This window comes from Schistocerca cancellata, chromosome 5, assembly GCF_023864275.1.
Source record: "Schistocerca cancellata isolate TAMUIC-IGC-003103 chromosome 5, iqSchCanc2.1, whole genome shotgun sequence".
Classification (NCBI taxonomy): Eukaryota; Metazoa; Arthropoda; class Insecta; order Orthoptera; family Acrididae; genus Schistocerca; species Schistocerca cancellata.
The window spans coordinates 353,352,968-353,368,918 of NC_064630.1; the positions used below are offsets into that span (position 1 = coordinate 353,352,968).

Below are 15,951 nucleotides of genomic sequence, written 5' to 3' on the forward strand. Positions count from 1 at the left end.
TTTGACAGAGCACTGAAAGACCTGAGTCGAAACAAGGCCCCGGGAGTAGACAACATTCCATTTGAACTACTGATGGCCTCGGGAGAGCCAGTCATGACAAAACTCTACCATCTAGTGAGCACGATGTATGAGACAGGCGAAATACCCTCAGACTTCAAGAAGAATATAATAATTCCAATCCCAAAGAAAGCAGGTGTTGACAGATGTGAAAATTACCGAAATATCAGTTTAATAAGTCACAGCTGCAAAATACTAACGCGAATTCTTTACAGACGAATGGAAAAACTGGTAGAAGCCGACCTCGGGGAAGATCAGTTTGGATTCCGTAGAAATGTTGGAACACGTGAGGCAATACTGACCTTACGACTTATCTTAGAAGAAAGATTAAGAAAAGGCAAACCTACGTTTCTAGCATTTGTAGACTTAGAGAAAGCTTTTGACAATGTTAACTGGAATACTCTCTTTGAAATTCTGAAGGTGGCAGGGGTAAAATACAGGGAGCGAAAGGCTATTTACAGTTTGTACAGAAACCAGATGGCAGTTATAAGAGTCGAGGGGCATGAAAGGGAAGCAGTGGTTGGGAAAGGAGTAAGACAGGGTTGTAGCCTCTCCCCGATGTTATTCAATCTGTATATTGAGCAAGCAGTAAAGGAAACAAAAGAAAAATTCGGAGTAGGTATTAAAATTCATGGAGAAGAAGTAAAAACTTTGAGGTTCGCCGATGACATTGTAATTCTGTCAGAGACAGCAAAGGACTTGGAAGAGCAGTTGAACGGAATGGACAGTGTCTTGAAAGGAGGATATAAGATGAACATCAACAAAAGCAAAACGAGGATAATGGAATGTAGTCAAATTAAGTCGGGTGATGCTGAGGGAATTAGATTAGGAAATGAGACACTTAAAGTAGTAAAGGAGTTTTGCTATTTAGGGAGTAAAATAACCGATGATGGTCGAAGTAGAGAGGATATAAAATGTAGACTGGCAATGGCAAGGAAAGCGTTTCTCAAGAAGAGGAATTTGTTAACATCGAGTATAGATTTAAGTGTAAGGAAGTCGTTTCTGAAAGTATTTGTATGGAGTGTAGCCATGTATGGAAGTGAAACATGGACGATAACTAGTTTGGACAAGAAGAGAATAGAAGCTTTCGAAATGTGGTGCTACAGAAGAATGCTGAAGATAAGGTGGGTAGATCACGTAACTAATGAGGAGGTATTGAATAGGATTGGGGAGAAGAGAAGTTTGTGGCACAACTTGACTAGAAGAAGGGATCGGTTGGTAGGACATGTTTTGAGGCATCAAGGGATCACAAATTTAGCATTGGAGGGCAGTGTGGAGGGTAAAAATCGTAGAGGGAGACCAAGAGATGAATACACTAAGCAGATTCAGAAGGATGTAGGTTGCAGTAGATACTGGGAGATGAAGAAGCTTGCACAGGATAGAGTAGCATGGAGAGCTGCATCAAACCAGTCTCAGGACTGAAGACCACAACAACAACAACATGGTAGCTTTACTATCTGCCACTGCTACCCTTACGATACAACGATCCCGGCGGGCTCCTATGCTGTATGCACGTTCAGAACCTCTTCTACGTGAGCAGGAATGTTAACGTGACCATTGACACCAGCATCGTTGCACTACTGACATAACACTCCCATCATGTGTGGCAGACCATCCCGCCACTCGGGAGGCCACAATTTGACCCCTTTCAAACCTGTTCATTTCGCTGCTTCCTTCACACGTTTGCACCACACTGAGCCTTCTGGCTTTTCGCATTCCAGTTTAAAGGGAAGACACAAATGGCACAAATCATCGTCAGTACATCTGCTATCCGTCAGGTGGCGTATGCCGTCACCAGTAGTGTAGTTTCATAATGACACGTCCATACATGTGAAAGTACTTTATTCAAGTTTTTGTTTTGTTTTAATAATTATTAGTATTTGAAATATTTAGAAGTATCTTCTATTTCTGCTGTGTATTGAACACATCCAATCAATAAGGTCTATTGCAAATTCCTTTCCTTGGCGTCTTCTGAAATTACTCATCTCTGTTGCTCTTTCCAACGCTAAATTAATTATTCGTAGGTGTTTTAACGACCCACCGTATCCCTTCTTCTGTTAAGCTTTCCATATACTTCTTTTCTCAAGTGTTTTGTCTGTCTATACCTCATTTGATGATTATTGTCAACTTAACATTCGCCTGCAGTACTCCATTTCAGATGCGTCACGTTTCGCGTTTTCTGATTTTCGATCCTTTCTATATGACGTACAGGGAGGTGTCCGGAGTACCTGGGAAACGACTTTAGATGCGAAGGCCCTTGGTTTCCGAGAAAATTGATGTTGAAGTTTTTTGCGTAGCACCTTTATCCATCACGTTTATCATATTTCGACCGAACAAATGTTGCGCAGGGGCTAATGGTGGGATGGTGCAAAGACATGTCAGCATCTCTCTGTAACGACTGAAGGAATTTCTAGCAAAACTGGCAAACGTGTCATTTGCTATCTCGAAAAAATTAGTGTGACAGTAAAAAACCTGTAGCATTCCTATGGTTCCGGGTTTGTGGTGAAAAGGAGTTATACAAAAGCGTAACTCAGGAACTCCTGGAGGAATTTCTAGCAAATACATGACTCGTTATTTGTATAAATATACTGTGGGAATGACGTATTGTAGTGATTCGTCCCATTCCTTGAATGAGAGGTATCACGTCCTTAAATATATATGTCAGAGAAAAGTTGTTCATGACAGAATAGTCGATGAGTGGTGAGCACCCCGCTGTTGGGAGGAGTTTTAAATCGTAGGTGCTGATAGCAGAGATCCAGTGATTGTACGCAAGTAGGTAGCAGTCAGACGACCCTAAATGCTGAGGTGGAGATAGGAATTCCAAGGAGCGGGCGGTGCGGAAGAAAGAGCTCTAGTTCCGTGAAATCTAAGAACACGAAATGTCAAAGTTAATAAATGTATTGTAATTGTTAGTAATCAAGTTGAATATCAGATCTGTTATGTAGATAGAATAGAGAGAGACAGTATATGAATTGGTGGCTGTCCTCATTTATCATGTATCTAGTTGTGTTTTGAAGACAATATAAGAAGGTGAATTTAATCTCACTTCTTAATTATGTGGTGGAGTGAAAGAGAATGAGAAGTCAAGTTTCGGCAGCTTTACCTGCAGCCTGTAAGGAGGCGACGTCTGAGCCAGCTTGGAGGAAGAAAGCACATGGTTCAAATGGCAGTCCCATAGAACTTAGAACTACTTAAACCTAACTAACTTAAGGACATCACACACATCCATGCCCGAGGCAGGATTCGAACCTGCGACCGCAGCGGTTGCGCGGTTCCAGGCTGTAGCGCCTAGAACCGCTCGGCCACCCCGGCCGGCGAAGGCACATGGTTTCAGGGCACAGACTAGCCGGACCCAGATTAATAACATTTCACGATGACCGAATATTAAGAAATCAACATTCATTGTATATAAAAGTGTGTTCAGGTGGCAAGTTATTTATGTGCGTGGTGCATGAGGTGAAGCGTAACGAACCACCACGCAACCCAAGCCTACCTGAAACATTTCCATACCCCTACTATCACTAGGCGTGTGTGTGAGGGTGACAAGCGGCGACATACAGAAAATCCGAAGACAACCTGTATTTTATTCCTGTAGTCAGTGGACTTGGAATACTTCAAAAGTATGAATCACAGTCTGTTTCTAATTGGCGTCACGAGTGTCCTAACCAAAATATTTGTTTTTGCAGAAGACGGAAAGACCAACAATATTATATATCCCAAAGAACTTCAACAAAATTTTACTAATTTGGTTTAATCCACAAAGATCATTTAATTTTGACATGTAAATGTGTCTGCTTTGAATATGTGTACTTACTTAGAAAGAAAAAGAGGCGCTGCAACGCACATCAGGAGAAGTTAGAGATTTATATTTTGAACTGCAACCATTGTAGTTGTAAGTTAAAGAACTGAATAATAAAGTAATTATACGTAATGAGAGAGAGAGAGAGAGGGGGGGGGGGGGGGCAGGAGTGAAAGGAGATAAACCTCTAGAAGAGAATTTAAAGTCAAAACAGTGCTGATGGCTGAAAACAAGAAACAAACAACATGAAATTTCTTGCAATGAAAATGACATGACAAAGGAATAGTAACTAACGGACATATACTAAACACAATGCAATTAGAGATTCACACTAAATAGCTTGTAGGTCGTCTATCACCCTGACTCCATGATATAATGAAAGCGTTGTTGAGCGATTTTGATTCGTGACCCCTTTTTTGCCGCACAACGTAGGGCTGTTTATCTATGTAGCCCATTCTACGAGCCCCACGTTCTCAAGAGTGCCAGCGGTCGCACTGCTTATTTTCGGGGGAAAAATTAACCGACATCAGTTTTGAATTGAAAGTACAAATTCTATTCAAGATTGTGTGGGAATGAATATGCAGTATTTTTAAATCACCGAAAGTACTAGATCAGTGACCTAAAATTACGTGTATTTACGAAAGTTTGAAGAATTCATTCGACGTAAAATAATCACAATGGCACATTTTAGCATTACAGATTGACACAAGAGTTTTATTCAAATATTGCGTTTCATTGTGGTGTACCGTCCTTTATTGTGAACTTGCGCCCACAATATCGTCGACTGATATTGTTTACGTTACATTCCTAACAAAGTTCGCCTTAAAATCTTCGGCTGATATACCCTCGCACCAAATGGTATGTCGAGACGGTGAGCGGCATACAGCCGTGTAGTTTATTGAAAAATGTCGTCGTGACCAGAATTCTAAACACAATATGCGATGAATTTTATTTTTTCACGTGATATGCAAAAAAAAAAAAATCAGTCTGGAGACATTCTGTGCAAGTCACTGATTGCAAAGGCGGGCAGGTGCCTAATATGAACGGTAGTGATGTCTCAAGAGTTGAGCAATAAGAGCACCGTCATTACTTGCTCGTTTCCAGCTTATGTACGGACTATGTAGATTGGGTTTAACGTCCCGTCGGCCTCGAGGTCATTCGAATAACTGCAAGGGCGCTGGTGGAAAAGTTTTATTTCAGTTTTATCAGGAGTGATTTCTCCTTGCTGTGTGACTGAAGGTGGTAACTGTCAGTTGTGACTGGAAGTTTCAATATATTCCGTAGTGTTATTATGTTTCTCAGATAAAGCTTCAAAAATCAAGCTTCAAAGCTTCTGTTAGGCTTAAATAAGTAACAAAAAATAGATGTTACCTTCACATATTATATGGACATGAAATAATACCTTTACAAATATAAGAGCTCATGTTCCTGAATAGGAGCCCCGCAGTTCATCACAGATATTAACATAGCCCGACCCTGAGTCCGTGGCGTTCGTATCTTGTTCGACAGAACCTGTAGGCACCTTTATGTTTTCCTCACTCCCTTCAGTCACCATTCGGGGTCGATGACTTACAGAAGCTGTAAGTCGCATGTGGTGTAATATAGGCGAACAAACGAATGTATGTATGATCACAGAAATGGTTCCTGTATCGCTGGCTACTGAGAGGCGATGGAAGACGTATCAATGTCATCTCATCTAAACATTCCCCACGCAAGAATGCCTCTAGCATCGACCTTAATGGCGCATTTTTGTCACTAGGGACACATACTCATCTTCTCAAGTGATGTTCGATGTACTCGTACCTTACCGTTGTTTCTTCTTTTTATCACGTCTAATGGCAGTGTTCTTGTATGCGTGTTAATATCTAAGCCCTGCGATGTACGGAGGGCAGAGGAAAATTCGTGGAACGGGGTCTACTGCATCCCATAGCTATAAGTGTTAGGACTGGAAAAGGTATACGGCAGGGATGCAGTCATTCGCCCCTGCTGTTCAATCTAGTATGAAATTGTACCAATGATAAGACTGGCAATGACATTACTATTCTTCGTGAAAGTGAGGAAGAATTAAAGGACTCGTTGAATGGAATTAACATTTTGATGAGCACAGAATATGGTCTGAGAGTACGACGAAAGTAGCGAAAGTAGTAGCAGAAATGAGATTAGGGATAAAGTTAAGGAACACCAAGTATTCGAAGTGAAGGACTCTTTCCTTGGCTACAAGATAACACATGACAGAGAGAGGACATAGCAAAGCAGGGTATCACAAGCAAAGAGGAATTTCCTGGCCAGAAAAAGTATGGGAGTATCGAACATCGCCCTTAATTCGAGGAAGAAATTTGTAAGAATCTGTTTATGGAGCACAGGAAGTGTATGGAAGTGAGTCATGGACGGTGCTAAAAGCGGAAAACAAGGGACTGAAGTGTTTGAGATGTGAGGTTGTAGCAGGATGTTGAAAAGTAACTGGACTGATAAGAAATGAGGATGTCCTCCACAGAACTGACGAGGAAAGGTATGTGGGAAACAGTGAGGAGAAGAAGAGAAGACAAGGTTTTACGACACGTATTAAGGCGTCAGAAAATAGCTTCCATGGTACTAGAGGGACCTGTACAGGATAAAAACTGTAAGAGCAGACAGAAATTGGAATATACCCAACAAGTAATTGAGCACGTCGGGTGCAAGTGCTTGCTACTGTGAGGTGAAGAGGTTGGCACAGGGAAGAATTTGTGGCGGACCGCATAAAACGAGTCGCAAGACTGATGTGATGAAGAATATATGTACATATCCTGGGAATCGAGGATCTCAAGGATTTTTGACTGCTATCGGTATCAATACTGGCAAGATATTGATTAGACCCGGGAATACCAAGACCATATCAAAACCTCTATAGTAGTTCCTCAGACTAGCCTGGACATACAAAAAGAAGAATACAAAAATAAGAGAGCAGGGTACTTATGTACACGCAGACAAGCGTGGACATACAAAAAGAAGCGAGCGGGGTACTTACGTAGAGAGACAATAATCAGTAATACAGTTATTACGTGATAAAACATGACTACAACTTACATTTCATGGTTGCACGCAGTAACGCTCATCTATGTTTCCTTTGATGTGCGATGAATGAATTGTATCTTCAAATGGGAAAAAATATTTTATGTGACATACGAGGGTAACTCCAAAAGAAATGCACACTATGTTTGTAAAAATACAATTTTCATTCTGCATGTGTGAAAATTTTACAGTCTGTAGATACATCCTTCCTGCTTGTTTTCAAACTTAGTTCAACCTGTTCCCGTGAGTGGTGCCGTCACAGCATGTCTTCAAGATGGCTGCTACACTTGACGTTCTTGAGAAGCAATGTGCTGTCATAGAATTCCTGTGCTGTGAAAACGAGACAGTGGGAAATATCCACAAGAGGTTGAAAAAGGTGTATGGAGATGCTGCTGTCGACGGCAGTACAGTTAGTCGGTGCGCAAGCAGGTTACGTGATTAAAACGGGCACAGCAATATTGAGGATTGTCCTCGCAGCGGCAGGCCTCGTACTGCACACACTCCAGACAATGTGCAGAGAGTTAACGACCTGGCTCCATGTGACTATCATCTCTTTGGGAACCTGACTCTCTTCGTGGAACAAGATTTAAAGATGATGACGCCCTTGGGCACGCTGCCAAACAGTGGCTCCAACACGTTGGTCCAGAATTTTACCATGCGGGTATACAGGCGCTGGTTCCAAGATGCCGTAAGGCAGTTGAGAGGGATGGAAATTATGTGGAGAAATGAAAATATTGTTCCTAAAGGTTGTATCTACACACTGTAAATCTTTCAAACATGTAGAATAAAAGATGGATTAAAAAAATAGTGTGCATTTCTTTTGGAGTGACCCTCGTAATTAAAATTTAACAAGTTTCAGATATTTTTACTTTACTTGTACTGTGAAACCTTGTTCTTGACAAATTTCATGTTTTTTAGGTTATTATCTCAAGCTGTCGATTATCAAAATATCTGGCCGTATTTTTTGAACGAATTGACTTTGAAACTTAAAAGTTTTATACCGCCAAGGGATCATAGACAGTCGGACCGAAGAGTGACGGACAATAAAGCGATCTTATAAGGGTTCCGTTTCTACGGATTGAAGCTCGGAACTCTTTAAAAAAAACTGAGATGTTCGTTCTGGATGATACGCCTCTGTTCATATTCTTGGTGTTGAGCAACGGAACTCTACCGTTTTCTCCAGCTGGTATTGATGGATCCGTGTTTCGTCACCAGTAATGATTCTGTCTAAGAAGTTGTCCCCTTCGTTACCGTAGCGATCCAAATATTTTCTGCAGATGTCCAAGCACGTTTGTTTATGCAACTGTGTGAGTTGTTTTGGGACCCATCTTGCACCAATTTTATGAAATCCAAATCTGTTGTGGATGATTTCGTAGGCAGAACCGTGACTAATTTACAGACGATGTGCCACTTCGTCAATAGTTAATCGTCTGTCTAAGAGAATCATTTCACGTGAACGCTCAATCGTTCCTTCATTTGTGGCGGTAAACGGTCGTCCGACTCCTTTATCGTGCGTAACACTTGTGCGACAATTTCGGAATTTTCCAATCCATTCGTAGACACTCCGTTGTGACAAAACACTTTTCCCGTACTGTACCGAAAGTCTTCGATAAATTTCGTCCCCTGATACGTCTTCCGACCACAAAAAACGGATCACAGAACGTTGCTTTCCTTTCGTGCAAACAGACAGCGGAGCAGCCATGATTAACAGCACGGGAGCGATAAACAAACCGTGCATCAACGTAAAATGACAGTACTACCAAAATAAACGAAAATACAACTAAATTGCGGATAATAATTGACGACCCTTGTACGTTTAATTATATATCACACACAAAAGACCAATTTTCACTGAAATTATACATTCCTACTTACTGATTCTTTATAAATTATCGTTTAAATAAAAAACACTAAAATTTAAATTCTGTTTCATTGTTATGTATTTCACGCATCATGTAAATGTCCATGGAATATGCACCTTTGTTTAAAATTTGGCCCAACATGTGTGTGTGCCACACACATGCTGGGCGAGCATTCTACCACACAGCCACACAACGTGTCGAGAAAAATTGCCCTTGCTTCAGCATATTAAAGAGGGTTGGAAAACTTCGAAGTCGATTTTTTTGAGAATTTTCGAGAGTTACATGGAACTGATTTTGCTGATTGGTATATTACGAGAGTGAGTCAAATGAAAACCTTAAATTTGTAATAACAAATTGAAATTTCGCGCTGTTGTCCTGTAAGTTGGTAAGCGTGCTACAGACAGCGTGCAGAATGGCCTGTTGGTGGCAGCATAGTGCAGATGCACACATACCGTCGCAGTATCAGTACGAAGATGGCCGCCCCACTTGCGACTTGCACCAGGCAAGAGCAGCGTGCCGTTATTCGGTTTTTGCGTAGTGAAGGTGTGAAACCTATTGAAATTCATCGACGAATGAAGGTTCAGTACTGTGATGCATGTTTGTCACAGCAGAAAGTCTACGAATGGAGAAGGAAGTTCGCAAATGGTGTGACTTCAGTGGAAGATGCTCCTCGTCCAGGTTAGGCACAACGAGTTGTGACTCCACAGAATATTGCAGCAGTTGAAGCCACAGTGAAGGAAAACCGCCGAGTGACAGTGAATGACATTGCAGCATGTTTACAGATTAGTCATGGGTCAACACACCACATTGTGCATGATGTGCTCTATTTTCACAAAGTGTCTGCAAGATGGGTGCTTCGGCAGCTGTCTCCTGAAATGAGAGAACGACGTGTTGATGCTTTGAACGAGAAGGCGACGGCTTCCTTGCAAGACTCGTTACTGGGGACGAAACCTGGGTTCACTTCCACCGACCGGAAACGAAGACAGCGAGCAAGGAATGGCGCCATTCCTCATCACCAAAACCAAAGAAGTTTAGAACAGAACCATCAACAGGGAAGGTTATGGTGACTCTCTTTTGGGACGAAAAAGGCGTCATTTTGGAGCATTACATGCACTGTCACCAGTGCATCATACACAGATCTCCTAAAAAATCATCTGCGGCCTGCAATCAAATCAAAGCGACGTGGATTGCTGTCAGCAGGTGTCCTTTTGCAACATGACAATGCAGGGCCCCACGCTGTCCGTACAACAGTTGCAACAATCACAGACCTGCATTTTGAGTGTCTTCTTAATCCACCATACTCACCAACCTTGCCCCAAGTGATTTCCATATGTTTGGACCACACAAAGACGCAATGGGAGGAAAGAAGTTCCGTTCTGATGAAGAGGTACGCCACGTGGTGCATGAGTGGTTGCGCGGACTACCAAAAGAATTTTTTTCTAAAGGAATTTATGCACTTTGTAAGCACTGGAGGACTTGCATTGAGCGTGGGGGAGATTATGTTGAAAAGTGATACAGCTTTGTACCACTTCTGCACAATGAACGATTTTTTAAAAATATTTAAGGTTTTCATTTAACTCACCCACGTATTATAAGCTAGGAACTTCATTCACCATAAGTATTAAAAAACACACACACACACACAAATCGGATTGCCATGTGGTCCCCTCGTAAGTAACAAATTTCTAAGACTAACAAAGGAGTCACGCCTTTCGATTGCATCGAAAAGGACGAACATCTGTGCCGTGGATAGGTCATCAGCTAGGTGTTCATTATTGAAAGAGCGCGTTACGAGACGCCGCTGTAGTTGTTACTGCTAGTGCTGCGAGTGATTGCGATCGGGGCTCCGGACGCGGCGGCAGCGGCTTTACTTGTCCGGGCGCTGCTCGGCCGCACGCCTGCAGAGTGGAGAGTGGTAATGCGGCCGAGGGCGCGCTTGCCCTGTGGCGGCGGCTCGCTTATCGATCAGCTGGACCACGGGCAGCAGTCGCCCACGCGGCGGCGCGCGCCCCTCTCCCCCTCCCCCGTCCCCCCTGCCCCTGACTCACCCATCTGGCCCCCCGCCCTGATTGGCGCTCCTCGGCGCCCCAAACCGACTTTCGCCGGGCCCTCGGCGCCTTATTGGGCTCTGCTGTCTGCCAACGTGGCCGACGCCGCCGCGCCGATAGCCTCGAGCCGTCAATCCTATCGGGTTTGCGCCGCAACCAAAATATTGCCACGCTGGTAATATCCAGGCGACGGACGCCGCGAAATTTTTGCTGCCGTCGTCACTTGGCGGCGGGTCCGTGTAAGCTGTGCGTCACCTTTCATATAGCCCCTGGACTTCTTCCATGTTTGTAACGCTCAAGCTTGGATGTATCACAGTGTTGATGCACCGATATGAAGATCCTTCCAGAATGAGCTTTTCACTCTGCAGCGGAGTGTGCGCTGATATGAAACTTCCTGGCAGATTAAAACTCTGAGCGGGAGCGAGACTCGAACTCGGGACCTTTGCCTTTCGCGGGCAAGTGCTCTACCAACTGAGTTACCTAAACACGACTCACGCCCCGTCCTCACAGCTTTACTTCAGCCAGTTTGGAAGGTAGGAGACGAGGTACTGGCAGAAGTAAAGCTGTGAGGACGGGGCGTGAGTCGTGTTTAGGTAACTCAGTTGGTAGAGCACTTGCCCGCGAAAGGCAAAGGTCCCGATTTCGAGGCTCGGTCCGGCACACAGTTTTAATTTGCCAAGAAGTTTCATGAAAATCCTTCCTCATCCACGTGCGTCTTTCTTTGCCGACAAACCGATACAGCCCAGACAAAACTTTTTGAGTTGCTGGTAAACTCTTGAACAGATAAATTACAACGTCCCCACTGCAGAGTGAATGGTTCACCGTGGATATGATCCATAGGCTGTAGGTACCGCAGTTATATTCCTCTCAGAGATGCTAGACCAATAGCTCCCTAATTTCTTGAGATAATTAACCTTGAGTGCCGTAAGATAATAGGTAGTACCCCCCCCCCCCTTCCTTCCTTACCACACCCTCCTCTATTATCAAAATTAGCACCCAACTAAACTTTGCAATGAAAAAGAATTTTTTTGAACACTTTCATGTTTAAATTGATTAAAAATAAATGATATACAGCGTGATTAAGCTGCCACTTCCGATTCGTTTTATGCAACCCCCATATGACAGGACAATGTTGTTCGCCAATTCGCTTTGGAGAGTAAAGCACATTGTCGAAATGTCGTAGAAACTGGTAAAGTATTCAAAGACATCTTAGGCTTAGTGTATAAATTTTGTTTACGCAGTGAGTCATATATTGATCATTTCTTTGGATTATACATTGTTACATGCACGCTTCCAGTTTTGATATCTTCTGTTAATTTCGTTGTTTACGATGGTGAAACACACTTTAAAGTGCAACGTTTCTGAAACATTTACAAAAGATTAAGTACTATAAACGTGATAAAGTTATCCACACATCGAAAACATGTGGCTGCACCGCTAATTCCGCAAAGGAAGACTACAGACACTTTGCGTAAATATGATAGAAGTCAACTATATTTTGTTCCAGGCTGCTAATGCTTTGTGTCTAGCAGCCATTGCATAGTTACTTTTGTGCTGTCAATTAGTTCGATTATTGTTACGAAGTGAATAATGACTCATGGTCAACCCTGCATGTATGTTATACAGTATAATTCCGTTTACTAACATTCCTACATACCTCTGAGAGGGAACTTATATCAGTTATGTTGCTGTCGCCTGTCTCGATATCGTTCATGGTGCAGATGTAGTGTGAGTTGCATAAAACGCCACCGGTAGGGGCAGCGGAGTCAATCTGTGTGGTTTTCTTTTTTGGTGTTTTATTATACAACAAGCTACTGAATCGGTGACACAATTGGTACAGCTTATTTCTAACTACCTTCTTTTCTATTGAATGATGAAGCAATTCTCAGTGCATTGCCAATGTTTCCTGGAACTGTTCCATAAGGTAAACTTGTCTATCGACACAGCGTAGACTCTTGCAAAACATTTTTCCTCTGCAAGCGTCCACTCCCTAGCGACAATTGCTTTACCCACACTCAACACCCCGTCTAAATTCAACCAAATTAAAATGTGTGCACTATACTAAGACCTACTGTTTGTACAACACTTGAGTGCTGAAATCCGTACTTCTGAAATGAGCGAAATTTAAAGACTTTAGGCTGCTAATGTTTTGTGTCTAGCAGCCATTACATAGTTACTTTTGTGCTGTCAATTAGTTCGATTATCGTTACGAAGTGAATAATAAAGCAATTTCTTGTCTGTTGCCGGAACCGCCTACAACTCGGAGAAGACGTTTTTATGAGATATTTAATCACTTACGTATTTGTCCTAATTTTACTGTCAAGATGCATGGTAAAAAGTATTCGTGTAGTAGATGGACTCTTTCAGAAACATTACATTCATATATTCGTGTCACTAGCTGTGATCCCTCAACATCGAGTTATGCGCTAATATTAGCATTTGAAAAGAAATGTAATTATTGGGAACTTATGTAATTAGTATTTCGGCCTTACGAAATCGTGATAATACTAATGATTTAATTAAAAAATTTTGTTTCATGTCCGAAACACAGTTGAAATCGTTTGTTTTTATCCCTTAGAAAATTTCATTTCATCCCTCTGGGGTAATTACTCCAGGTACGGTACCACTGTTCCCCACCAACCAAGCGCGTAAAGCACAGTGGATTTTGGGAAATAATTAAGAGTTATAGAGAGGTTGATGATTGAAGTCTGGCTCTGAATCATGGTTGACTTGCAAAGGTTTTCCCGCGAAAGCTGAGGATCTTGTTGCGATCCTCCACCAACATACAGCTTTAACCTTTTAGAAAGTGTCCAAGCCGTACATATTGCTACAAATCTAGGCAATTTCTCTACTAATATGGTTTCTGGGGTCATACAATTGCATTGGAGCGAAGTCACCAAAATTCTAGCTCTTAGTTACACGACAGGATATGGTCTTTCTGGTAAATTGCATTTAATACACGCCTGTTGTCAATTTCGCCAGATGCCGTTATTTTAAAATACTCAGCTGATAGTTTGGCACAGACTTGAGCAATCACAAATTGACTGACAAAATCGTTCGTGTGATAACTGCACTTGAAGAATACAGTTACGTCAGTTACTTTATGTGGATTACTTCATCACGAATTCGTTTCCGCATTTCACAGAAAAAAATACATCGAAGGCGCTGATCTACAAGCACAGATTTAAATCACATTACGTCTCTTTTATTTTGGTACTATAGCTGTTTCGACTTTAATGCACCCGACCGGACGAAGTAAACACACCAACACAGAACAGAGCTCCATAAAAAATTGTATTATTTACAGTCTCAAAAAACCACCATGTATTCAGGAAAATCCATTCTTGTGAAACAAAAACGGCTTTATTCATATACGATATTTTGCAAAGAGTAGGTTTACTGTGATTGGACAAAATTATGGAAAGACCGCGAGAAGTGCATGCTTCAATATAAAAGCAGATGTAGGCAAGCATGTAGATGGCGCTGTTGACCTCGAACGGTGCCTGTTCAAGTGCCAGCCGTGGTCGTAGCTGTGTTCTATGTGGTCGTGAGAGCACTGTGCCAAAGACAAGTGATTTCGAACATGGGAAAATTGTTGGTGCTCGCACGGTGTTTGGTTTCTTAACAAGGCAGTCGAAGTGTGTGGTGTTTCAAGACGCACCGTATCGAAGATTTATTCCGAATCCAGGAAAAAAGGAATAACACCACCCGCTGTCACAACGCACCCGCTAAGTCACAACGCCGACGGAAGCGTGTATTGAGTAATCGAGAGAGACTGTCATAGAAGATGACTGCGAAGAAAAAATAGGTGGACGACAGTTGCGTAAGTCACTACAGAACTGAATGTCGCACTCGCGAACCTCGTAAACACCAAAAAACACTAAGGGAGCTTCATGAGCTGGAAACTGCAGGGCGAGTTGTAATTCCAAGCGAGCACATCAGTGATGCAAATGCCCATAACAGTAAAACATGGTGCCCAAGCCACCTGAACTCTGGATCAACGGAAGAAAATCATTTGGTCGTAAGAGTCTTGTTTCACACTGTTCCCAAACTCTGGCCGAGTTTACGTCTGTCGTACGCCTTCCCAACCCCACGATGCAGACTACTTGCTGTCGAGAGTGCATCGTGGCGGATGTTCGGTGATGATTTGAGCAGCCAAAAAATGGTTCAAATGGCTCTAAGCCTAACATCTGAGGTCATCAGTCCCCTACACTTCGAACTACTTAAACCTAACTAACCTAAGGACATGAAACACATCCATGCTCGAGGCAGGATTCGAGCCTGCGACCGTAGCAGGCGCGTGGTTCCGGACTGAAGCGCCTAGAACCGCTCGGCTACAGAGGCCGGCTTGAGCAGCCATCTCATCGGCTCCGTTGTTACTCCGCAATGTCCCATTACCAGCAGAGATTAAGTGACCGTTTTGGCTGATCAGGTCCATTCCGTGGTACAATATTTGTCAATGGTGATGCAGTATTCCAAGACGACAGGGCTTCTGCTTACAAAGCTCGCATCGTTCAGGCCTGGTTTCGTGAGCACGAGGCTGAATTGTCACCTCTCCCCTGGCCACACACTCACCAGATCTCAATATTACTGATCCTTCTGGTCTACGTTGGAGAGAAGAGTGCGTGATCGCTATCCACCTCCATCATCGTTGCCTGAACATTCCACTATTTTGAAGGAATGATGCTATAAGATACAACTGAAACTCGTCCAAAACTTGTATTTATCCATTCCGAGACGACTGGAAGCAGTTTTGAATGAAAAGTTTTCCTACGCCGTATTAGGTAGGCATGGTAATGAACTACGTTTTTGGTGTTTATATGTTTTCATCCATCCCCTGTGTGGTAAATAGGCAGATACTGTTTCCATATACGGAGCATCTTCGCGGAAACGTGACTAGTTTGATGCAGTTTTTACTAACAGAATACCCAGTAGATTACAAATGGTGCAAATGGTTCAGATGGAACTCAGCACTATGGGACTTAATATCTGAGGTCATCAGTCGCCTAGAAGTTAGAACTACTTAAACCTAACTAACCTAAGGACAGCACACACATCCATGCCCGAGGTAGGATTCGAACCTGCGACCTTAGCGGACGCGCGGTTCCAGACTGAAGTACCTAGAACCGCTCGGCCA

At 42.8% G+C, this 15,951-nt stretch overlaps 1 non-coding gene across 1 annotated transcript; it reads right to left on the minus strand.

Annotated features, from left to right (window-relative positions):
- Positions 1 to 3,285: 3,285 nt before the first annotated feature.
- Trnas-gga (transfer RNA serine (anticodon GGA)) lies at positions 3,286 to 3,369 on the minus strand. Its single transcript is given in 2 exon segments — positions 3,286 to 3,320; positions 3,330 to 3,369. It is a non-coding gene; the product is annotated as a tRNA-Ser (tRNA).
- Between the last annotated feature and the right edge of the window lie 12,582 nt (positions 3,370 to 15,951).